Source organism: Sitophilus oryzae, unplaced genomic scaffold (assembly GCF_002938485.1).
Source record: "Sitophilus oryzae breed Bouriz unplaced genomic scaffold, Soryzae_2.0 scaffold_682_pilon_pilon, whole genome shotgun sequence".
Classification (NCBI taxonomy): Eukaryota; Metazoa; Arthropoda; class Insecta; order Coleoptera; family Curculionidae; genus Sitophilus; species Sitophilus oryzae.
Window position 1 is genome coordinate 298,660 of NW_022147287.1, and position 26,231 is coordinate 324,890.

At 34.0% G+C, this 26,231-nt stretch overlaps 1 protein-coding gene across 1 annotated transcript in view; it reads left to right on the plus strand.

The window, feature by feature from the left end:
• The window catches only part of LOC115888037 (nephrin-like), a 409,016-nt gene that overhangs the window by 180,941 nt on the left and 201,844 nt on the right, over window positions 1–26,231 (plus strand).

Sequence of the window (26,231 nt, forward strand, 5' to 3'; positions counted from 1 at the left end):
AGAATATATGAAATGTAGCATTACTATAATTAATTTGATATATTTTATATGATGTTAGTGCAATAATATCTATAAAAAAGTAATACTATTACAAGGCGTAATGTAATGAAACCTAAAATCTAAATCATATTGTAACTACTAAATCGACATAAATGTTCTTTATAATCTAACCACTAAATATAGTCTGTACGATATCGTTTAAAATGTACGTTAAGTTAAGACTGAAAATCGACTGAAGATCAGAACCTAAATCTACACTTAGCTGTTCTTGAGGCAATCTTGTTTCAAAGAGTAGCAGCGTGAGGTAGGCTCATATCTCTGTACTCGACCATCCAATACCACAAAAGGGGGCCAGAATGAGAACACCATGAATTGGAACAGCCGTAACTACTAACTAGCTTATAGAACTACTAACTAGAACCGTAACTACTAACTAGCTTATAGAAGCAGCATGGGGCTCAAGCTACATCCACGCTGGGGCACTTTATATGTAAGAAAAATCATTCCTACTGGGGACACTGGTCCACAGGACATCCGCACATAGGACAATGGTACAAGGGAACACTACCCGTACCTTGGAACACTACTAGGACCTTGGATAATCCAAGGTCCTAGTAGTGTCCAAGGTACGGGTAGTGTTCCCCTGTACCGTTATCTTATGGACGGACTGTGTCCAAGGTATGGGCAGGTGTCCCATATCTATGTATTGATTTCAAGGTTCGGGCATTATCCAAGGTCCTAGTAGTGTTCCAAGGTACGGGTAGTGTCCCCATATTGCCACAGTATGGATGTAGCGTAAGCCCCATGCTGCTTCGTTCCCATCCATAAGCTAGTTAGTAGTTACGGCTGTTCCAATTCATGGTGTCCTCATTCTGGCCCCTTTTGTTGTATTGGATGACCGAGTACAGAGATGCAAGACCACCTCACGCTGTTACTGTTTGAAGCAAGATTATTATTATATATTACTAGGGTGTACCCGCGACTTCGTTCGCGTCGAATTAATCATTGTAATGGTGGTGATAAAGCAAAGCAAGAATTTCCATTAACATACAAACTGGATAAAATTTTCTCACATTTATGTCATCATGATAAAAAACAATATGGCGATATTATTATACAGGGTGAGTCTTAAATAAGTGCAAATATTTTCAGGGCTGGTAGACCTCGACAAAAGAAGCCTATTTTCTCTTTACCATTTTTTAAATAAGTCCAAAATAACCGAGTTATTTAGGTTTGAAAATTTAAAAAAAATTGATTTTTTTTTGGAAAAATTGAGGCCACGGGATTTTTTCTGTATTTGCATCCATTTTAGTGCCGTAACCATAGAGTAAAGGTGTAACTATGGTAATATCAGAGATTAAGAATTTATACCGCGGGAAAATTTGCGGTGAACAGGCAATTCTAAAAAGTTTTCGAAAAATATACAGAGAAATTTAAAAGAAAATGCACGATTTTCAACATCTTTTTTTTGCGAAAAAAAACTCATAGACGTGTTCCTGGGGTCAAAATATACAACCCCTGAAAATATTTGCACTTAACTCCCTTCTTATCGAACCTCTACACCCTGTATAACTTGGTAATATTTGAGAGGTAGTTTCAACTCGTTGGAATTTGACTTTCGAAAAATCCGTTTGCCAAAAATAATCTTTTTACATCAAGCAGGTGGTTAATCAATTTACCCCACTTTTTGCAACACCCTGTATGATTTTTTAAAAAAATTTCAAAATATGTAAAAAAACAAAATAAACTATGCGTTTCCAAGCGTTTTCCCGAAAGACTAACCGTTTTTTAAATAACAAATATTGTAATATTTGAGAGGCGTTTTCACCCTCTTGGAATTTGAGATTTGAGAAACCCCTCCTTATCGAACCTCTACACCCCACAGTCAATCCGTTTGCCAAAAATCAGCTTTAAACGTCAAGCAGTTTAAGCAGAATCGTGATTACTCAATGGTCATATTTTATGAAACACCCTGTATAAATTTTTAAAAATCTTAAAATATGTAAAACAACAAAATAATATATACGTGTTTAAGAGTTTTTCCGAAAAACTCACCGGTTTTTAAATAAAAAATATTCTAATATTTGAGGGGTGGTTTCACCCCCTTAGAATTCGAGTTTCAAAAAATCCCTTCTTATCGAACCTCTACACCCCACAGTCAATCCGTTTGCCAAAAATCAGCTTTAAACGTCAAGCAGTTTAAGCAGAATCGTGATTACTCAATGGTCATATTTTATGAAACACCCTGTATAAATTTTTTAAAAATCTTAAAATATGTAAAATAACAAAATAAAATATACGTGTTTAAGAGTTTTTCCGAAAAACTCACCGGTTTTTAAATAAAAAATATTCTAATATTTGAGGGGTGGTTTCACCCCCTTAGAATTCGAGTTTCGAAAAATCCCTTCTTATCGAACCTCTACACCCTAAAGTCAATCCATTTTTCAAAAATCAGCTTTTTACGTCAAGCGCTTTAAGCAGGATCGTGATTAATCTATGACCAGATTTTTCGAAACACCCTGTATACATTTTTAAAAAATCTTAAAATATGTAAAAAAAGAAAATAAAATATACGTGTTTAAGCGTTTTTTCGGAAACTTGACCGTTTTTTAAATAAAAATATTGTAATATTCCACCCCCCTTTTTACCCCCTTAGGGGATGAATTTTAAAAAATCCTTTCTTATCTTACGTATACATCATAAAAGGAACCCCTGTGCAAAATTTCAGCTTTCTAGGGTCAAGGGTTTGGTCTGGGCGTTGATGAGTCAGTATCAGTCAGGACAGTCAGATTTATATATATAGATTATACATGCTTTTATCTAGTGTCTCGTATATATTATATTTCCTGTTCTTTGTAATTTCAGTGCTCCATAGAATGCCATTTATGCATCTGATAAACTCTTTGTACCTGTATTACTGGTTATTTCTCTATGGTTCGTTCCATCTCTTAAAAGTAAATATTGAACCCAGGTACCTGTAATCTTCACATGCATTAATTTCAATATTATAGTCCAAAATAAGATTTTCTATATTGGCTCCAATTGGAAGGTATTTCGTTTCTTCTGTTTTTACTGTGAGACCCCATTTAGCATATTCTTCAATTATTTTTCGAACCATATATTCCATATCATCTTTGTCGTTTGCAATTATGGCCTGATGGGTCTGCAAATTGGTAATTGAATTCCGCTACATATTCTAATAGTTCTTCTCCGATTTTTATAGCACTCCTATGATTTTCCGGGAGAGTGGTCATGGGCAATATCGTTAAGGTAAAACTTCTTATTTACAAATTATTTTCGCAGCGTCACAAGTATACCTCAAATGTGACTTCACCATTTTAGCACTTAGCTATTTACCTACTCTCCTGCAAAGAGTGTGAATGAAACTATAACACTAATTCTTTACTCTAGACCCCCGATAAGCTTTTTTCCCATAAACTTAAATAAAGCTTGGGGCGATTCCCTATCGAAAGCATCAAAATAAAAATAGCTCTTTTTCTAAAACCGTTAAATTCTATGAGGGCATTTAAAAGCATTATAAAAATAAGCCGAAAGTATATCGGCGCTTACTGTTGGCGCTTAAAAACGTTAGTTTTTATTGTTATCGGATTACGGACTTTATAGTTTTGTTGTGCCTTTACAACTCAATAAAGCGAACGAACTTTCGCAATAAAAACTGCTGAAATTATAGAAAAAGTTTTTATTCGCCCTATTGTTTCTAATTAATGGAATTATTCCGAATGAACAACTGGGGAGGTACTAACTAGTTTATTATATAACGTATTTTTTTGGAATTAAAATAGATTAAAGATATTTGCTTTATGTCGACACAAAAAGAAATTTATAATAAATGAAATATGGCTTTATTAGATATCAATCCATTTGTGAGGAAGAATTTAACTGAAATTGTTAATTTAACTTTAATGCATTAGGTTCCTATCATCATCCTTCTCAGCTTATTCAACCATTTCCAAATATGGTGTGGCATCTCTCACATATATAGATACTCTCTTTGTAGTTGACCCATTGTCGTCTATGCGGGCCCAAGTTATCCTGCTAATTTCTTAACATCGTATCCCATCTTAGGTTTGGTCTTCTTCTAGGTACCATGCTGTAGTATTTCCGATAGGTTGGGCGGAAAATGCATTATAAAGTACAAATATACTGCACTTTTTTTTCCAGCAATAAAAATAGTTCTATTAGTGAAAGATGTGCAGTTTAGAAAAAAAAATGTCTGGCTTTTCTGTGAGAATGGGTAATATGACTGACAGATGAAAAATTGGATAAATATAATTGAAACCAATGCCCTTATTTTCACAGTCCTAAAAATTTGTCAGGTGATTGACTGTGACCAAAAACACTTTTTTTCAATGTTTTGACCCCAGGAATCCAAAAAACAAGAATCTAGTCCGTCCGTCCGTCATCAAAAAACTTCATTTACCAATGACTTCGTAATTATCAGAGAATATGTAAGAATGTTGTAAATACCTGTGTTGTAGGAAATTTAATTCTCTACAAAATCGATCTCTCGACTTTATTTTGTATCTCCCTTAGTTTTTGAGTTATAGGACAATAAAAAATCTGGTCAAGGTGACTTGTCCTAAACTTTTCATCATATGAATGTGTATGAATCTAGAGAAATTTTTGAAATTAATTTTTGAATTTGAGTAATGTTTCTCGATTTTGCTATATAAAAAATCATAAAATTGCAGAGTGTCAAAAATTTTTGCATCTAAAAATACGAAATGTACGACCTGATTTGTAAGTCTGACAGGGCTTTCGTGATTGTAAATGACAGTCAGACTTGTATTTTCTATGAAATTATAGTATTATTTGTAATGTTACAAACTCCGGGAAAATAAGAGCAAAAATTTTGTAATTTTTGCAATTTTCAAGATGCCACCTGACTCATTTGCCAAGATTCGTAAATCAGCCAGACTTGTTTTTGATTATAGTTTATGATAGTATCAAATGATACATTAAATTTCAAGCATGGGAAGATAGGGGTTTTGGATTTCAATAAATAAATAAATAAATGCCTTTATTGTCAAAAAATTTTTCAATTTGTAGACAAAGGTAAACTAACAAACAACGTAAAAAAACAAGGTACACAAACAAACAAACAAAAGATAATACAAAACATTATACAAATAATATTGGCAGTCTTATTGTTTAAAATAAACATTTATGAATGTTTACAATGTCAAAGAACAAAAAAATAAAAATAATATTCAAAAATATTTAGTTAGTTTATAGTAAAATATCAATGACCTCTAAATAAATTTATTTCGATGTCATTAGTAAATATAGCAATAGCAAACATTAGACCAGTGTTTACAAGATCAAATTCGATTTTCAAAATATAATTCATTTACGGCGTAGAAAGCCTTGTCTAGTAAATAAGAGTTCAATGCTTTGCGAAATGAAAAAAATAATGTTATGGATTTGATTTCAATTGGCAGGTGATTGTGCATTTTTTCGAGTTGTATAATATTGAACTTTTAACTAACTCTGAGCGTGGGGTAGGTAGATAAAGATCTTGCTCCGCGTTCCTGAGTGGATAAGTGTGAGATGACCTTTCTTGAGAAGCTGATACACGTTTACGTATTAGGCAAACGGATTCAAATATAAATAAGGAAGGAAGAGTCAATATTTTTAATTCTTTAAAAAAGTCCCGGCAATGAGTTCTGCTGTTTAGTCCCAGTGCATATCGAACAGCTCTCTTCTGAAGCTTGAAAATGCGGTCAAATTGAGTCGCACAGCACGTACCCCAGAATGGAAGGGTATACCTGAGGTGCGACTCAAAAAGTGCATAATGAACAGTTCTAGCCACTGACAAGTTAAGCTCCTTCGAAACAGACCTTAATGCAAAACAGGCAGAGCTTAATTTTTTCGACAAAGCTTCGATATGTATATCCCATTTCAGAGAATTGTCCACAACAAGCCCTAAGAATTTTACAGATTTTACGACGTCAATGGTGGTGTTGTTAAGTACAAAAGGCTGCAACGAGTTTTTATACGACAAAGCTTTAGTTTTAGAAATGTTGAGACTCGAGAGGTTCGAATCGCACCAAGATTTAATGGTGATTAAGTGATTTGATATAATCCTATGAATGTCACCATCTGAACGAACCATTATACAGGGTGGTCCGAACTGTATCCCTAAAACTTTGGCAGCATATTCTGCAGATAAGAATAAGTAAAAAAGTTCGTATAAATGTATGTCCTAAAATGCTTAGTTTTCGAGATACAGGGTGTAGAAGTTTCATTTTTATTTCGATTTTTTCCAGATAATTTATGAAGTAACGTCAATATTTGGATGAAAATTGGTGTCTGGTAATTTTTTGGAATGAGAAATTTGATTTTTGATGTCAATAATATGACTCCTACTTTTAGAGGGCGCCACCTACATATTTTTTAACTGGTTTGAAGAGTAATAACTTTACGTCCGTACCTTATATAAAACTACTGAGTAAAAAATAGACATTTACGACGTTTTTTACGTAAAAAAACGCCTCTTGGTAAAAATCGCTACGAGTAATGGCTCTCGAGATATTTGGAATCGGAATTATCAATACCTGTCATCATGGACATAAATTAAACATGTTGACTTTACTTCAAAAATGATTCGGATAAAACCGAAATAAAAATGAAATTTCTACACCCTGTATCTCCGAAACTAATCATTTTAGGACATATATTTATATGAACTTTCTTACTTATTTTTATCTGGAGAATATGCTGCTGAATACCTCTTTCCGGAATACAGTTCGGACCGCCCTGTATATTCACCCACTGGAAAAATAAAAACAAAAAAATTTCACTGCCTCCTGGACTATAATGATATTTAAATTTTACATAATTTACGAAAGTGGATATTTGCAAAATATTCGTATAAATTTCTTTCGTATAAACGTTCACCAAAGTGAATATTGGTTACATCACTAGTATGTATATTCAGTAATTTTCCATACTAAACAATTAATATAATTACAACTTTTCAAACATGCTCTCCACTATCCTCTGCGACCTCAAACGAAAGTTTTATTAAATTAGACCGAGACCCCGGGTTCGTCTTTTCTACCCCATCCCCTTTACATATCATTCGTTACTCTAAAATGTTGAAACCACCGCGCGTTCGTTCTCCGAATTAAACCGAAATGCATAATTTAGGCGACCAAACCAAACCAGCCATCCAGCGAGCGGCCCGAGATGAAGTAAACTCTGGAAACTGGAAAAATTAACTAGACCCGACCTCGGGATTGGGATAATTGAAAGACGAGGAGCCGGAGGGGCAGGAAGAAGGGCCTACGTGAAGAAGCTGCTTCGGGAAGTTGTTAGGTTAATATTTAATGTGAAGTGGCTTGTAGTAATTTTTTGGAGTTTAAAAATGTTTAAAATAAACTTGTATTAAATAGTTTCTATGGATTCGGTGAAACAGTCAGTATAATTGACGGTATGATCGGTTATGTTACCGCTTTAGAAGCGGTTTCAGCACGATTGATCACATACATATACTAAGTCAAACTATCACAAAAGTGCTAGTCATAGCCTTATTTTTTCCTTTTTTTTTCCTGGAAAATCTACAATCGCAAGGAATATCCAGAGATTTGAGACCAAAGGTACCCTAATAAATAACTGCAGATGTGAAGCAAGGCATGAACAAAGAGAAGATGCAAGAAATGATACCGACTTGGAAGTTTTATTGTGCGTGGAAGAGAACGATGGAAAGATCAGCACAAGGAAACTTGAGGATGAAATAGAAATAGATCACACTACAGCGTTTCGAATTTTGAAACGACATAAATACTATTCCTTTAAATATGAAAAGCACCAAGAGCGGCAGCTCTTGGTGCTACTCTCTACTCTCGTAAGATAGGGACGAAATACGGCGGCAGTCGTTTTGTTTTGATATGATGGAAAGAGCAAACACGGATAGAGAATTTTTAAAAAACATACGTTTCACTGACGAATGCACGTTTATCTTAAATAATAAACCCAATGTTCAAAATTATCAATATTGGAACAAAGAAAACCAACACAGGTTTGTCGAAACAAGGACGCAATATCCACAGAAAGTAAATATTTGGGCAGGGATATTCTGACACAATATTATCGGGCCATTATTTCTTACGCGAAATTTAAATGCAGAATATTATTTGGAACTTGGAACCACTCGAAAATCATATTTTACCTGCTTTACATAATGCCGCGAGGGAAAATCAGGAAGTTTGCTACCAAATGGATGGCTGCCCGACACATAGTACCCTGGCTGTTCGGGAATATTTAGACAATAGTTTTAACGGAAACGTTATTGGCCTAAATCATACAGTAAATTGGCCAGCAAGGTCCCCTGAAATTTTGCCAAATGATTTCTTTCTCTGGGGCCATTTAAAAAACAGGATATACAAGGATAAAAAATACCCAAATCTAGACGAGTTAAAAAATGCTATTTCTGCCGACTGCAATAGAATTTCAGTTTACCAACAGCGAATGTAAGAAGAGAATTTTATGATCGCCTGGGTTATTGTCTGGCAGTCGATGGAGGAATATTTGAACATCTTCTTAAGTCCTAAAGTTCTAACAATTTAATAGTACCTAAATTAATAAGTCATTGAATATTGTAATAATACTATAATTAACCTTGTAATTGATTACTTTATTTTACTTTAATTCATATTAATTTGTATTTATAAATACATCTTTAAGATTTCCGATGTAGGAATGAGTTTTCAATAATAATAAAGCACTAAATAGGTTGAAATGACAACTTCATTTGACAGTTATCTTTTACCTTGACTGGTGCTCATAAGTAAATACATGGCCATAAGAATGGAGAAATATTTAAAAAGAAATAGGCGATAACTCGTAAACGAGCTAATCAAAAATATCTAAAGTTATTCTTTTGAATGTAGGGTTTAGTGCTCTTCAATAAACCTAAATAGAATTATTCTCTAAAATAATTAGGGAAGCCAATAATTGACCCCATTAAAATTTACATGGGATTTCCTATGTCCCGTCCGACGATGCAACACCCGCTATCCTAAGGCGATAATAGAAGCCCTAGAGAAACAAGGTGTTGACAGGCTTTATATAGAACCTCTCGCCAATATATACAAAGAAGCCAAAGCAAGAGTAATGATACATAAAATTACCCCAGAGATCCCAATTGGCAAAGGAGTACGACAGGGAGGCGCTAATCGCCAATCGCGATATCCCCAAAGCCGTTTACAGCAACATCAGAAGAAATCTTACGTCAACTGGACTGGACTAACAAAGGATTAAAAATAGATGGAGGATATCTTAACCATCTTAGTTTCGCTGATGGCATAGTCCTAATTGCCAATAGGCTTGAAGAACTACAAGCACAAATTAATGCTACAAACTAAATACAGCCAGTAATAAAGTGGGCCTCGAAATGAATTAAGCAAATACTAAAGTAATTTACAATGAAGAGTGGAAAAAAAGACATTCTAATAAATAGCACAATACTGGAAATAGTAGAAGAATATGTATATTTAGGACAACTAATCTACTAAGCTCCTGGGATACCAGAAATCAATAGAAGAATTAAGTTAGCATGAAGTACTTATCAAAGAAACTCAATCATATTCAAATCTAGAATGCCCTCTATATACCATGCTCAATGGAACGAAATTATGGCGGGAATAACCTAAGAGACCGTAAAAGAATAGATTGGTTATAACAAAAGACCCAGGTAGCTAAGAATAGACAACAATAGGTCCAACTATAAAGAGAGTATGTGAGGGAGGCTACACCATTATTGAAAATGGTTGAATAAGCCAAAATTGATGATGATGATATATTATATAAGATACTTCTTGCAATATTTTTTGGAGTTTAAAGATGTTTAAAATAAACTTACGTTAATTATTTTCTTTGGATTCGATCAAACAATCATTGAGTAACAGAAAAAGATTAATAAAAAAAATATATTATTAGATTAAAAGTTATAGGTACTGTAAGAATTTTATACTACTACTATACTTGTATTCATTTAAAACTTCCCAATATGGCGGACTTCAGTATGGGAGGCTTAAAAAACGAAAATCTCTAAACTGGAATCGACTGTACTTCAAATCGTTCAAATTGATAATCTGCGGTAAATCCAATTGAACTCTGACACTTGGCTGACATTGACGTTTACGGTTCCTTTTTCTAAATATTTTCATTATTTTTTTAGTTTTTATTCACAAATTCTACTTGATTTTGTTCTTTTATTTAACCTGCAACCTGCAGTACTAATTATATAGTTATAAATAATATTTTCGCCGATCAAGAATTGACGAATAAGCTGGAAGATATTCAAAATGTGTAAAACGCTTAAAAACGTATTAGAAAACATTGACTCGTTCACAAATTTGTAAAAATAAATTAGTCCAGATGTTTGTAAAAAGGTCTCTAATTATTTTGAGAAGTTTCCTCGTATCAGTAATTTTCAGGTTTGTAATATGTACTATATGATAATAAATAGATTAAAACTTATATTTCAGGAAAGAGCGCGGGTATTACAGATTGTTGTAAATCAGTTTTAAAATATAAAGAAGGTTTAAAACAGGTTTAAAAGTTGAGTTCGTAGAGAAGACCTAAATAAGGTAATGTTGGTAATGGGACCAAACATCAAATAACACTTAAAATATATAATTATGTACAATAATTGTAAGTAGTTTTTATGAATCTATTTGATATCTATTGCATTGTTGTTATATTTCTTGAAATATATATCTTTTTACTTTACAGGATACACAATAATAAAAAATACAGTTACTCACTAAAATCACTTAAGGTTTGTAATAGATGTAGTTAGAACATTAAACACCAAACTAAACCAAAAATTATGTTTTATTTTACTGGTTCAAAAATCTTATTACTTTATTCCCTTTTTACTTTTTGGTTGTCGCTGTTAACTGAGTTTACAATTGTTCTTACCGTCTACAAGCTCACCGTAAAGAAGAGATTTTGGTACGCGGTTTTCTTGCATCCTGCATACTTGACCAGCCCATCTTAAGCGGGATTTAGTAATCATGTCATGAGCACATAAAGCACCTAGTACGCATAATTGTAGGTGTCGTCACTGGAAACTGTCCCACGGGAGTAAACCTCGTAAGATGGAAAGTTTCCGACGACGACTACTGCAGAGAATGCCGAGAGGAAGAAGAAACCATAGAGCACTTGCTGTGCCACTGTCCGGCACTGGAATACCGACGCTTTAAAACTTTAGGGCAAGGATTTTTGGAAGGACTAGAGGAAGCAGCAGAAGCCAACATCAGCGACATCGGGAACTTTGCAAAGAGCTGGAAGTGCTTGAACGCAAAGAAAGAATGAGAGGAAGGTTTGGTAAAACAATACAGGGGTATCGCAATGGGCCCAAGGCCTCCGAGTGAGGGATCAAATATGATCCAAAACCCCAGCAACCTAACCTAATCTAACCTAGTAATCATGTTTTTAACGCTCTCGCAGCTGGTTTTTTCAAGGACCGATACGTTTGAGACATGGTGAAACCATTTGAGTCTTAAGAGTTGTCTAAGATTTCTCTGTTGCAACTTGTTTAATGCTTTCATGTGCCGGCGATACGGCACCCAAGTATGTAGAATGTAGAATGTTTAGGAGGGGAGTTAATCACCGCGACCTTATTGATCTATTGTGTGTTCCCCTTTCTTGAGTTATAACGAGTTATAACTCATCATACAGTCTCAGGGCTTTAAGAAAAGCCAGTATCTGAGACGGCTCCACAGAGGCCAGCTCTCCATCCTCGACATCAGACGTACCAGTTCATGGCACGAATGGTCGTCGTCTCGGTGCACTCAGTGATAAGGTGTTCTGGTGTTTCCCCATTTTCCCCACAAAATCTGCATTCGCCGTTGTTTCTCAGTTTACTGAGGTGTTCGTTGAGGAGACAGTGTCCTGTTAGAAACCCCGTGACAATCCGAAGATTGTTTTTACTTAAATCAAGGAAAACCTTTGATTTTTCTCGGTCATAAGTTCTAAGGAACTTTTTCGAATGTCTTAGACCGTTGGAGGACACCCATTCCAAGTTACGGATGGAGTCTTCCAGATTCTTCAGTTCCGCTTTCAGTTGGTTCCCGTTTGGAAAACAGAACGGTTCTGGTTCAGTTAGTGGAGTGTTCGCTCCTTTTCTAGCTAGATCATTTGCTTTTTCATTGCCTTCCATCCCTTGGTGAGCAGGCACCCAAGTATCGCTTCCATATAACATGGTGGGGATTATTATTGCTCGGCTTACTGCAAGTTTCGTTTTTACGCTCAAGTCATGATTGTAGAAAACTCTCTCTCTTAATTTTTCAGAATGCTCTTGAGACGCTGCTAATCCTGTGCTGAATTTCAGTGTCGATATTGGCCTTTTCCGAAATCAAAGAATTTTATACATACCAACAAAAACACAGAGACATAAGAGACAGACCAAAACATAAACATTGATTTGGTTTGATTAAAAATATACAAGCATACAAAAAACAATAAGTTCTTTATATTATTTAGTTGGATTAATGTAATCAGTCTTAAAATACTCATTTTTCAAGATACGTTTACTATACTATTTTCAGTTCAGTAAAAATACTTTCTATAATAACCCTGAATAATACGAATAGCTACGTTAACTAGCTTCCATAGGAATTAACTTTAATGAAAGTGACAGAGAAATTAAAGCGGGAAATAAATTATTAACGAACAATGTAGGGAAAAGGGACAAATAAACAGGAAAATTCTCGCCAGGTCAGCGCCGAAAATCCGACTTAATTAAAATGTTTCCCGAGGTCCGGTAAACTCTAAACTCTAATAAAAACAGTTCTGGCAAATAATAGAACTGGCTCCTGCTTGTTTTCGTCTCTTGTTTTCTTTTTCAAATTTAAAATATTCCCTTTTTGAAAATTATACGAATATCAGAGATATTAAAACAACGTGGGGATTATACAAGGTATTCCAGTATTTTTAAAACATAGGGATGATGTTACAGATCATGGTTATCATCATTATTACTTCCAGCTTATTCAATGATTTCCAATTATTGAGTAGCCTCTCTATTCTTTTACTTTTTTATCTTTCTATAATTAGAGTTTTTTTCCATAACAAAGGGCCGTCCTCTGCCGGAAACTCTGCGACCTATGACGCTTATTGTGTTTGTCCCCTTTCTATTCTATAGCTGCACCTATTCTCCTATCCCTGTGCCCTGAACTAGCTTATGCAGGTCCTTGATAGGATGGGAGCATAGTTCCTCCGGTTCTAGCCTAGCTTTCTCCAATAAAAATTTTCGCTTGTGATCCAGAGCCTCGCAATGACGTATTATGTGCGCTGCCGTTTCAGTATCTTTATCGCAGAGTCTGCAGCAAAGACTTCCTTGATACAGGTTGAGCCTGTTCAAGTAACACTTGACAGCCATGTGTCCTGTCAAGAGGCCTGTTGTAATCCGCACTTTATTCCTGCTAAGTTCCATTGCATAATTCCATTAGCAGTTCTTTTGCGGTTTTAGAGCTAGGTCCTTGGATAAAAGCCTTGCTGTGCCTCTGCCCCTGTTTGTTTCTCCAATGGACATTCTGCTTTTCCCTGATCCACAGTTTTAGTGCAGAACAGGTCATAATTAGAGTTAATTTTTGACAAATTTGATGTAAATATTTAGTAAAAAACGTAAATTATCACCGATTGTCATTCCCAAGCCGTCTTTGACGCTGTTTTTTTTCAATCATACGGTATAAAAATTGTTAATGCTTTCATCTAATTTCCGTATAATAAAGCTACGTTTCACTTCTTTGTAGTGTAACTTTTTGATAGAAGAGGTTAAGTTAGAGAAAAATATCTGGAATAAAGAAGAGATCATTATTCACAATAATCACACAATTATTCTACCATATTAGGGCATCAAAATGGGATTGGGGTTTTGTATTTCACATTTATTTTATCCAGTCACTAAAGATGGTTAAATGGTGGTTCTGTATTGATCATGAGTATATGATAGATGATAGAGTGGTTTGGATACCCCTATCTAGTTTTATCTATAGCAAGTATTAGTATCTCGGAAACACATATAATTTTTACCATACTGGGATTTAACGTAATGTAACGAAATATTAAAACTGCTAGTCTTAGGTATAAAATTATATTTAAAATGTGTTATAAAATTTTATGCAGAATCTAAAAATTAACAAAATATATGTGATATTACCCACGCATTTTTTATGCACCCTGTATACTAAAAAATAATTTTAAATTGTTTATCTTGTTTTCCCTAAAAGTTTTCTATTTGGAATTTTTTGAAAGTTTTATGAAACAAATAAAATAACGGACAATCTCAATATCTCTATTATTGCCTCGTGTACATTATATTTTTCAATAAATTTATAATACCATACGATCGAAAAAAAAACAGCGTCAAAGACAGCTGGGGAATGACAATCGATGATGATTTTGGCGAGGTCAAGCCCAAGACGTCATTACTAGACCCGTACCCTTCTTTATTCCTTAATGACGCTTAGTACACGTTGGCCTTGAAAGGTTGTAATTTATTTTTATACTCGTATTGAGTAAAAATTGTTTTGAAATGCTGTAATTTAAAATTCAAGGAAAATAATTTTTTGTGAATAAATTTGTGTGTCTGGAAACGTTCTATCTTTTTTTTATTTTTTTTATAATTAGTGAGCTTCACATCTTTTGTGTGATGCTCTTGAACATTGGATACAGAATGAGTCAGAAATTCGTCGGAATTGTATGTTATGCAGCACTAATGGCAGAGAACGAGCATGACCTACAGCGATCGAGTGAATCTCTCAACATGCCGATATCCGTGAAAAAAAACGGTATCAATGGTAATAATGAAAGAACCAATCAGATACAAATTCGTAGTTAACAACCAAACCATTAACCAAGTGTCCCAATTTAATTACTTGGGCGTGAATATCTCTGGTAACAGAAATCTCTCAGACGAAGCAACCAAGCAAATCTCGGTCCAAGCAAACCAAGCGTTACGAATATCTGGCTACTTAAGAGATACCATATGAGAAACCAAGAGATAGATGAGAACCATAAAAAATGTCTATATCTATGTGGTGGATTGATCTATCCAAAAAAATCCTTATGGGTTTTTCGCCACTGCACTGCAAGAAAAATCTACAAAATAAAATAGTTATTTTTTGTAAACGCTTCTGCGTTAAACCTAAACGGACGCTGCTTGTCAGAAGTTGTGTTTACAGTAATAAAAATTTGCCTAACAAAGAAAAAAAAAATTTAACAGAACGTCAACGATTTCTTGTAGACGTATCTGTTTTAAAAAGTAAAGTGTTCTCGAATAGTTCAATTGAAATATTTTAAATAGTTTTTTTCTTGATTCTTTATATTTTTTTTGCTTCCGACGACGGAAAGAGAAAACTTTCCGAAACGTTAAGCATTTTTTTTTCTTTGTTAGGCAAATTTTTATTACTGTAAACACAACTTCTGACAAGCAGCGTCCGTTTAGTTTTAACGCCCAGAAGTGTTTACAAAAAATAACTATTATATTTTGTAGATTTTTCTTGCAGTGCAGTGGCGAAAAACCCATAAGGATTTTTTTGGATATATGAGAACCATGAGATACCAAGAGAAAGTAAAGTTCGCATATACACAAAACTTGTATTAGACCAGTTCTTACCTACGCTAGAGACTTCAGCCGAAACATCAGACAATACTCAGAACAACAGAGATGAGCTGTGTGTTTAAGAACAATACGCGGAATCCCTCTAAGAGATGCGAAACCACGACATCAAAAAGGAACTGCACTATGTCTTGCAATCTAAGATATAGTGAAATAGGGAAGATCAGGAAGGCGTCATTGAGAAGACCATGTTGAAAGAATGGACAGACACCCAGACCCCCTGGGCAGACCACTAAAAAGATGGTACTAAAGTTGGACATCCGGATCACAAGAGGCTTAAATCGTTGTTCTATACAGGAATAACCCTATTGCAAGAAGAAAAAAAGAAGAGAGATAATTAGTGTTAATTTTTGACAACTTTTATGTCAATTTTTTGTAAATTACGTCTAGAAATAGACCTCACCAATATTACCATCGATTATCATACCTCAGCCACCACTGACGCCGTTTTTTTTTGTTTCTTTTTATCACACGGTGATCAGAAGATGATAGTGATATGATAATGAATTACAGAAGCACTGTTAAAATGCATAATACTTTTTTATCTTTTACAACCTAATCTGTATATCTCTGATTAACAGGAATACACACTACGTATTTTTATTCTCAAATTGTATAGTTTTTTTCTTAATTTTCCAAAACGAGCTTCTCTTATTAAAACATACCCCCGAAAAAAGCTGAAAATCGCCCGGAATTTCCAGAATTTTCATCCAGTTTTCCCGATTTTCAAGCAATCCACTCAGGCGACAGGGCGCGCTTGAATTCCCCGGAATTTTCCGCATAAAAGCAGTCAAATGTACGCGATTTGACGCTGGCTCGGTTACAAAATCCGGAAAACAGAACGTCTGGACGGAAATTTGGCTTGGAGAACGTTTTCCGTAGCGTAAGAAAGAAAATACACGGTCAATTAAGAAGATTTTTTGCTGAAAAGATTGTTGTAGAACTTTTGGAAACTTTAATTTGGTCGTAGATATAGAACAATATGGATTAATATGGTATATTTAGGTAATGAACCTGTTTAATATTATAAAAAAATATACTAATAAAAAATCCAATCTAACCAAGTATATTTCAGGCATATAAATATCTCAGGCATGTGTAAAGGGTTGAAATGTATGGCTATCACTTCTTTGGTTATTTTTTTATCTTAATAAAAATCAACTAGCAAAGGACGAATCAACGACACGGGGACGCGATATCCCCCAAAGCTGTTTACAGCAACATTAGAAGAAATCTTACGTCAAATGGACGGGACCAACAAAGGATTAAAAATAGATGGAGAATATCTTAACCATCTAAGATTCGAAGTACAAATTAATGAACTTGTAGCGTTTTTTATAAACATTACCACTGCGAACGGCAGCTTTTCGTTGGTAGAGCAGTCGTGGATAAGGTATTTCACTGGAAAGAACTAATTAATAATAATAACTCGAAATTATAAATATTGGGCGCCAGGCATGAACAGAGAAAGAAAACACAGTTGTTTATTACTTAAAACTAGTGACTATATTCATTCATGATGTTCTTTGCTGGTACATGACATTGAAAGTTCTAGTAAATATATAGTAGTTATATGTCAAAGAAAGTGGTGTTAAGAGTTGTACTAAATCTTGAAAACAACTATGATAAAATACAAGACATGTAAAGTTTAAGAGAATGTATGAAATGTAGTATTACTTTAATTAATTTGATATATTTTATGTGATGTTAAATCGAAGATGTTGCAACCTTTAGATTCTAGAATCTATGTTTGGTTATTCATCTGTTAAAATAGTGCAATAATAATATCTATAAAAGTAATACCATTACAAGACGTAATGCAATGAAACCTAAGATCTAAATTATATTTTAAACATTAAATCGAGATGAATGTTCTTAACAATCTAACCACTAAACATAGTCTGTACGATATTACTTAAGATGTACGTTATTGTTTAAGACTGAAAATGTGTTAAATGTTAAATATAAGCTAAAACTTAAATCTAAACTTAGCTGTTCTTTATGTAATCTTGCTTCAAACAGTAACAGCGTGAGGTGGGCTCGCATCTCTGTACTCGGCCATCCAATACAACAAAAGAGGCCAGAATGAGGACACCATGAATTGGAACAGCCGTAACTACTTACTAGCTTATGGATGGGAACGAAGCAGCATGGGGCTCAAGCTACATCCACGCTGGGGCACTTTATATGCAAGAAAAATCATTCCTACTGGGAACACTCGTTCACAGGACATCCGTACATAGGATAATGGTACAAGGGAACACTACCCGTACCTTGGACCATAACTTAGGACTATAACCTTGGAAATAGTCCGTACCTTGGACCCTAAAAATACGAAACTCTTGTTTAAAATCAAACAAGATCTAATAAACAAAATGAACCTACCTCGAATTACTTCCGAGGGCTCACTAAATAATAAAGAACATGTCCTTTCTTCCATGTGACATTCTGGAGGACAAAAGAAAAGGGACGCCAACGTGTCAGCAAAATACAAATACAAGTTAGGTTGGGACATCCAAACTCTACCCTAAAAATATGCAGTAATAATATCGAATCTAAAAGGATAATATTTCATCTTTACCTGTTGCTTTGAAATAGCAGCTGATTCAGATTTTGCAGCAAGATTTAAATTATTACCATTTCTAAAAGCAGGATTTGCAACCGTGGCCAAAAACAAAGTGAGGTTAAAACGCAGAGAGGCGCCTTGACATATGACAAGGATCTTGACAGCGCGCGCCTCCACAGAACAGTGAAACGATAGCAGGGTTGGCGACTAGGGAAAGTAAAAATTACGCCAAGCGTGGCAAATAACTATCCGGCCTGAACGAGAGGGAATCCGGTGATGATAGGCCAGACATCATATATTATATATAAAAAACACATGTAACGAACTAAAAACGTTACAAACTAAATACAGCCAGCAATAAAGCGGGTCTCAAAATAAATTTAGCAAAAACTAAAGTAATGTACTACGAACTAGTGGAAACAAAAGAGATTCTAATAAATAGCACAACACTGGAAATAGTAGAAGAATATACAGGGTTAGTTTTAAATAAGTGCAAATATCTTGAGGGCTGGTAAATCTCGATAAAAGAAACATATTTTCTCTTTACTGTTTTTCAAATAAATCCAAAATTATCGAGTTATTTTACTTTGAAGTTTCAAAAAAAGTTTTTGGCTTAAATTTTGAGAACGACCGAATCTTTTGTTGGATCCAACTACAAAGAAAATATTTAAATATGTGAGGGAGGTAACTACACCATAAGTTGATAGTTGAATAAGCTGAAAATTATGATGACGATGATGCTGAATCTAAGTTCTCCATTCCAATTGCTTTAGTTCCTATAATTTATAGGTTAAGTTTAAGCCAAAAATAAGCTAACTTAAGCTAAAAAAAGTTTTTGGCTTTAATTTTAAGTACGATCATTGTTTTTTAAGTAAAAACTAAAAAAATTCTAAAAATTTCAAATTTTCAATTTTTTTTTCGAAAAAAGCCCTCATAATCGTGTTTGAGGTCGAAATATACTAACCCTAAAAATATTTCCACATATTTAAGACTTACTCTGTATATATTTGGGACAAGTAATACACAGCTTGGGATCTCTACTACCAGAAATCCACAGAAGAATTAAATTAGCATGGTGTACTTATGCAAGAAACTCAATCATATTCAAATCTAGAATGCCACTCAATCTAAAGAAGAAAAGAAAATCAAATCCTCCTACTCTGAGTGCCTGCTCGGCAGGGGATGAAAGACAATGAAAAAGGAAATGACCTACCTAGAAAACTAGCTAAACACTTCACTAACTGGACCAGAACCGTTCTGCTTTATTACCAACTTAAAGCGGAACTCAAGAACATAGAAGGCTTCATCCGTAACCTGGATTGGGAATCCTTCAACGGTCTAAGACAATTTCTCAGAACTTACAACCGAGAAAAATCAAAGATTTTCCTTGATTTAAGTATATATATTAGTCGGTTTAGAACGTTTGTCTACGTTGTCCGATACCCAATTTCTAGCCTGTTCTATTCGTACAATCCTCTGTTGACAGGTTTCTTTCACTCATCGCTTTGTGTACGCTTTTTTGCCATTCCAGTTTTGGTCTTCCCTGTTTTCTTCTGCCCTTTGGTTGCCAACTGATTATTTTCTTGGGCCATCTAGTGTCCTTCATTCACTTTACATGTCCGTACCAGATCAGCTTCTTTTTCTCTATATCCTGTGTTATCGTACCTTCTATACCCATTTGTTGTTTTATGGTATTATTTCTTATTCGTTGTTGTCTTGAAATTGATTGATCTTCGAATGACATCCATTTCTACGGCCTCTATACTCTTCTTGTATCTCTCAGTTATTCTCCATGTTTCTGCTCCATACAGGAGGTTGCTCTTTATCATGGTTTCATATATATTGAATTTTCTTCGCTTTGTTATTGATTTGCTCCATAAGATTCCATTTAGACATCCGATTATTTTTTTCGCGTTGATAATCCTTTTCTATTTCTCTGCCGTCAGTTCCAGTGTTATCAAATGTAATTCCCAGGTACTCATACTCTTGACACTGCTTAATTTCGTGACCGTTGTCCAAGTTCAAGTTTCCTTCTTGTGCGCCTATACATAGATATTTTGTTTTGGCTATGTTAACTGTCAAGCCCCATTCTCCGTATTCTTCAATAAGTTTTCTTAGCATATATTGCATATCTGTCATTGGCAACTATTATTTGATCGTCTGCGAATTGGAGTGTGAACAAACATTCATTGTCAATCTCTATGCCCATACCACTGATCTTTCTTTTCCAATTTTTTAAAGCGACTGCAACGTGTATTTTAAAGAGAGTAGGGGAGATGCAACAACCTTGACGCAAGCCTTTGTCGGTAATAAATGTTTCTGTAAGCTCTTTTCCTACCTTTATTTTTGATTTTGCGTAAGATGATTGTAGTAAGAACAATAATGAACTTGATTTAAGTAAGAACAATATTCGAATTGTCACGGGGTTTCTAACAGGACACTATCTCCTTAACGAACACCTCAATAGATTGAAGATGAGAAACAATGGCAAATGCAGATTCTGTGGGGAAATGGAGAAACACCGGAACACCTTATTACTGAGTGCGCCGAGACGACAACTGTTCGTGCCATAAACTATGGTACGGCTGATGTCGGAGATGGAGAACTGGCGCCTCTGTCGAGCCGTCTCAGATAATGGCTTTTGTCAAAGCCTTGAGACTGTATGATGAGTTATAACTCAAGAAAGGAGAACACACAATAGATTTGTACGCCCGCGATGATTAACCCCCCTACATTCTTACCCCTGTGTATCTCAAATTCACCCTTCCAAAAATCTAGCTTCTCTAACCATGTTGGACGCGACTGGACTAGATAAAAGTTCGGTAGTCAGTTTCAAAAAATCTAAACCTCAAAACAAGGCCATGAAATTTTAATTTCAGTTTTTCCATGGTTCGTCACACAAAGTTCCTAACAAATTAAATGTTCCTAACTGATTGATTATAAATTTTCAATAAATTTATTTTAATATCTCATTTTTCACCTCAATCAACCCTAGCAATTGTAAGGTTTAAAATATTTTAATTAAATCGTTTTTAATATAAAACTTTTCATCGAATGTTGCATAAAAAATACCTTCATTAAAAATACGAAAAGCATTATTCGATTAGTCACAGTTGGATTAAATTTAATCGATTCCATTTCGTGTAATGGCGTCGTTAGAAGAAATTCCTATAAAAATGCGATATCAGGCATGAAATCTCTATTTTTTTTTGTACGGCACCGTCTAATGTATTCGATTTCGCCGAGCGGCCGCCTGTGGGGGACTCGACTGTGAATGCATTAATTCAAAAGGACGCGGTTGACAGCTCGCACGATATATAAACATTTTGAGGAATTTTTCCGACAGCACCAATCCAGAAGCTTTTCACGGATTTTCTTTTCTTTGCTTCGATGGAAAATTTTGATTTTTTTTATACCTAAAAAATTGTCAATACTAACTTTGTTACTTTCGAATGTAAAAAAAACTAGTTCTCCAGGATCTCTCATTTATGCTTTTTGAAAAAAAAACAATATTTACTTATTTTAAAACTCATTTCCTCACCGTTACATTTCCAGCTGAAAACGCCAATACAAAAATACGCATAATCCGATATAGAAAACGCAGTAGGCACCGCATTAGATGCACGTCGTCTGGTGGGCGCTGCAAAATGGCGCGGCCTCGCATCGCTTGGTATATCGTTTTCCGGCGCGGAGAAATGGCTCTCAGCCAGGCTGAAAAAGCAGCCACACATACATTTTTCACCACCGCGTTCTATCCCTAGTAATGTCGAGCAGAAGTAGTGGGGGTAAATGGGCCGTGAGCCATATTTCACCTGCGAGACGGTTCTCTGATTCGAGGAATATCGTTGAGTAGTTTTCAATAAAAGCTGAATTATTAGAATGTAAGCTCTTATTTGTGTAAGGTAAATATATCTTAAAATAAGTAAAAAATAGTAAAACAAAAAAAAATGTGCTAGCACTACGAGTATGTGCGTATATTTGAACTGACACTTCTTACTAACAGCTATTAAATTGAAGGATATATATTTTTATGAATGCTTTTTATGAGTTATTATAAAACCGTATTCTATTCTGGCTTTATACTTTTTTAATTTTTCTTGAAAAACGATAATTTTCTACATCTATATCTCTGGCTACTACTAACTGCCACTAACCAACAATATGTTTTGTGTGGTCTGTGGTCTCTTTTTGTTTAAATGTTTTGTTCATTATTCATATTGGTTAGATTTATTTTTAAATTAATGTTAATCTTTAGGCAACCAGTAAACTCCGAGAACATGTATTTCTTTTGCATAATCAAAATTATCACTCTAAATTTTACATAACCAAATTGTCACTCTAAATCGCTGTATTTTTAGACAGATGACACTTTCTTGTCATTATTTTATTATTCGTATTTCCAGAATGTGGTTAACAAAAGTTTCATCTGTTCTCTTTTAAATTTTCTTTTTATCGTTGTCTTGTCTCGTCTTGTCTCTATAACTTTTCTTCGGAGCATTTTTATTCTAATATATGTTTATCTGATGTTAATTATCAAGAAACACGTGTCGTTTTTTGCTAAAAGTGGTTTTTATTGAGTTTTATCTCTAATTTTCTTTATAGTATACGAAGCTGATGCACCAGGTCTTGTAAAATTGTTTCTATTACTTTTATTCGGAGCATTTTTATTCTAATTAAAAAATAAAAAATTGTTGTATTTCAAGTTAATTGATTTTTTAATTTTCAGATAAGGATTATTTTTGGTATAGCTTACATCTGGTTTATACCCGGGTTTATATATTTTGGGTACTTTCGTTTTGTACAGTTAGGTATACCGAGTGTTGCATCGTCGGACGGGACATAGGAAATCTCATGTAAATTTTAATGTGGTCAATTATTGGCTTCCCTAATTATTTTAGAGAATAATTCTATTTAGGTTTATTGAAGAGCACTAAAACCCACATTCAAAAGAATAACTTTAGATATTTTTGATTAGCTCGTTTACGAGTTATCGCCGATTTCTTTTTAAATATTTCTCCTTTCTTATGGCCCTGTATTTACTTATGAGCACCAGTCAAGGTAAAAGATAACTGTCAAATGAAGTTGTCATTTCAGAAATTTACCTATTTAGTGCTTTATTATTATTGAAAACTCATTCCTACATCGGAAATCTTAAAGATGTATTTATAAATACAAATTAATATGAATTAAAGTAAAATAAAATAATCAATTACAAGGTTAATTATAGTATTATAATTAATAACTAATTATAGTAAATTATTTTATTCAATAACTTATTAATTTAGGTACTATTAAATTGTTAGAACTTTAGGATTTAAGAAGATGTTCAAATATTCCTCCGTCGACTGTTAGACAATAACCCAGGCGATCATAAAATTCTCTTCGTACATTCGCTAGTTGGTAAACTGAAATTCTATTGCATTCGGCAGAAATAGCATTTTTTAACTCGTCTAGATTTGGGTATTTTTATCCTTGTATATGCTGTTTTTTAAATGGCCCCAGAGAAAGAAATCATTTGGCGAAGTATCAGAAGACCCTGCTGGCCAATTTACTGTATGATTTAGTCCAATATCGTTTCCGTTAAAACTATTGTCTAAATATTCCCGAACAGCCAGGGTACTATATGCCGGGCAGCCATCCATTTGGTACAAAACTTCCTGATTTTCCCTAGCGGCATCATGTAAAGCAGGTAAAATATGATTTTTGAGTGGTTACACTAGTTCCACTTTCGAGTAGTTCCAGGATAATTATTAGGTTTTTTTGTTTTTTTGTCTTTTTTTCTATTTCCAGGTTTATTTCCTTGATAATACCATTTAATCATCAATACTTTTTCTTCGGTAGTGTAATTCATGGATAATATTTTCGATGTAGGTATGAGTTTTTAATAATAATAATAAAGCACTAAATAGATAAATTTCTCAAATGACAACTTCATTTGACAGTTATCTTTTACCTTGACTGGTGCTCATAAGTAAATACAGGGCCATAAGAAAGGAGAAATATTTAAAAAGAAATCGGCGATAACTCGTAAACGGGCAAATCAAAAATATCTAAAGTTATTCTTTTGAATGTGGGTTTTAGTGCTCTTCAATAAATCTAAACAGAATTATTCTCTAAAATAATTAGGGAAGCCAATAATTGATCCCATTAAAATTTACATGGGATTTCCTATGTCCGACGCTCGACGATGCAACACCCGGTATAGTATCTGTCTGAGGATGTTATTATGTTTATATGCAAGTTCAAAATAAAAAATAAATAAATATAAGATATTATTATAATGAACAGAAATAAAATAGAAGAGATTCTAAAGTTTTAGTTCTACTATAAAAATATATAATATACACAATGTTTATATCAGATATAACCTTATCCACGTAAAGAACTCTCTCAAATCGGTATGTGAAAATTTACAGCAGTTTGACGAGTTCCAATAATATTATATATCGAACAAATTAGAATTAAAGTTACTATAGAATATTTCTTGAAACTAGTTTTAGTTCTAATATAAAAATATATACACCATTTTTATATCACACATAACCTTTTCAACGTAAAGAACTTTCTCAGATATATGAAAAATTACAGTAGTCTTGACGAGTTGCATGCAATTTTTATCGCCGAAATAAAACATTTTATTCCATCTTGCATTCGAAAAGTGTCTCCAAAGAAATAAATTTTATTTTATTATCCCTCGGTATTTACTTTAAAAACTCGCGCTCCCGAAATCTTCAGACAATTTACAAAAAGTGAGCCTTTATACAGGATGACGCCTCCAAGGGGAATAGTAGTTTATATCAAAATGAAATTTTGGGGAGCATATATAGGTTAATTGAAAATACCGTATGATCGAATAAAAACGGCGTCAGCGATGGCTATGAAATGAGGATCGCTGTCATTTTATATGGAAATTTATATGAAAATTATCATCGATCGTCATTTCCCAGCCAACTGGACGCCGTTTTTTTTTCGATCATACGGTATCTTTTCCTCGTGGGTACCATGCTGTAAATTCTTCTCAGAATCCGTCCTTCTTGACAGGTGTCCTGCCCATTGTCATTTGAGGGATTTTATCCTGTTGATGACATCAATTTCCTGGGTCTTTTGTCGTATCCACTCTATTCTTTTCCGGCCTTTCTTGGTTATTCCCAGCATATTTTGTTCCATTTGACATTGTGCGACTTGTAGTTTCCTTATAATGCAGTTTTAAGTGTCCAAGTTCAGTGGAGAACTAGAATAGAAATATCTATTCTTGTTCATTTCACATTTCCTGATTTGAATCTATTACTAATATATAAAATCCTTAAGTGACTGACATACTGATTAATCACGATCCTGCTCAAACCACTCGACGTAAGAAGCTCAATTTTGCCATACAGGTTGATTCTAGGGTGTAGAGGTTCGATAAGAAGGGATTTTTTGAAATTACAGTTCCAAGAGGGTGAAACCACCCCTCAAATAATACAATATTTTTTATTTAAAAAACGGCCAAGTTTCCGAAAAAACGCTTAAACACGTATATTTTATTTTGTTTTTTTACATATTTTAAGATTTTTTAAAAATGTATACAGGGTGTTTCGAAAAATCTGATTATTATTATATGAATGATTAATTATTATATGAATGATTAATCACGATCCTGCTTAAAGCGCTTGACCTAAAAAGCTGATTTTTGGAAAACAGATTGACTTTAGGGTGTAGAGGTTCGATAAGAAGGGATTTTTCGAAACTCGAATTCTAAGGGGGTAAAACTATCCCTCCAATATAAAAATATTTTTTATTTAAAAACCTGTCAGTTTTTCGGAAAAACTCTTAAACACTTATATTTTATTTTGCTGTTTTACATATTTTAAGATTTTTTATAAATTTATACAGGGTGTTTCATAAAATATGACCATTGATTAATCATGATTCTGCTTAAACTGCTTGACGTTTAAAGCTGATTTTTGGCAAACGGATTGACTGTGGGGTGTAGAGGTTCGATAAGGCGGGGTTTCTCAAATCTCAAAT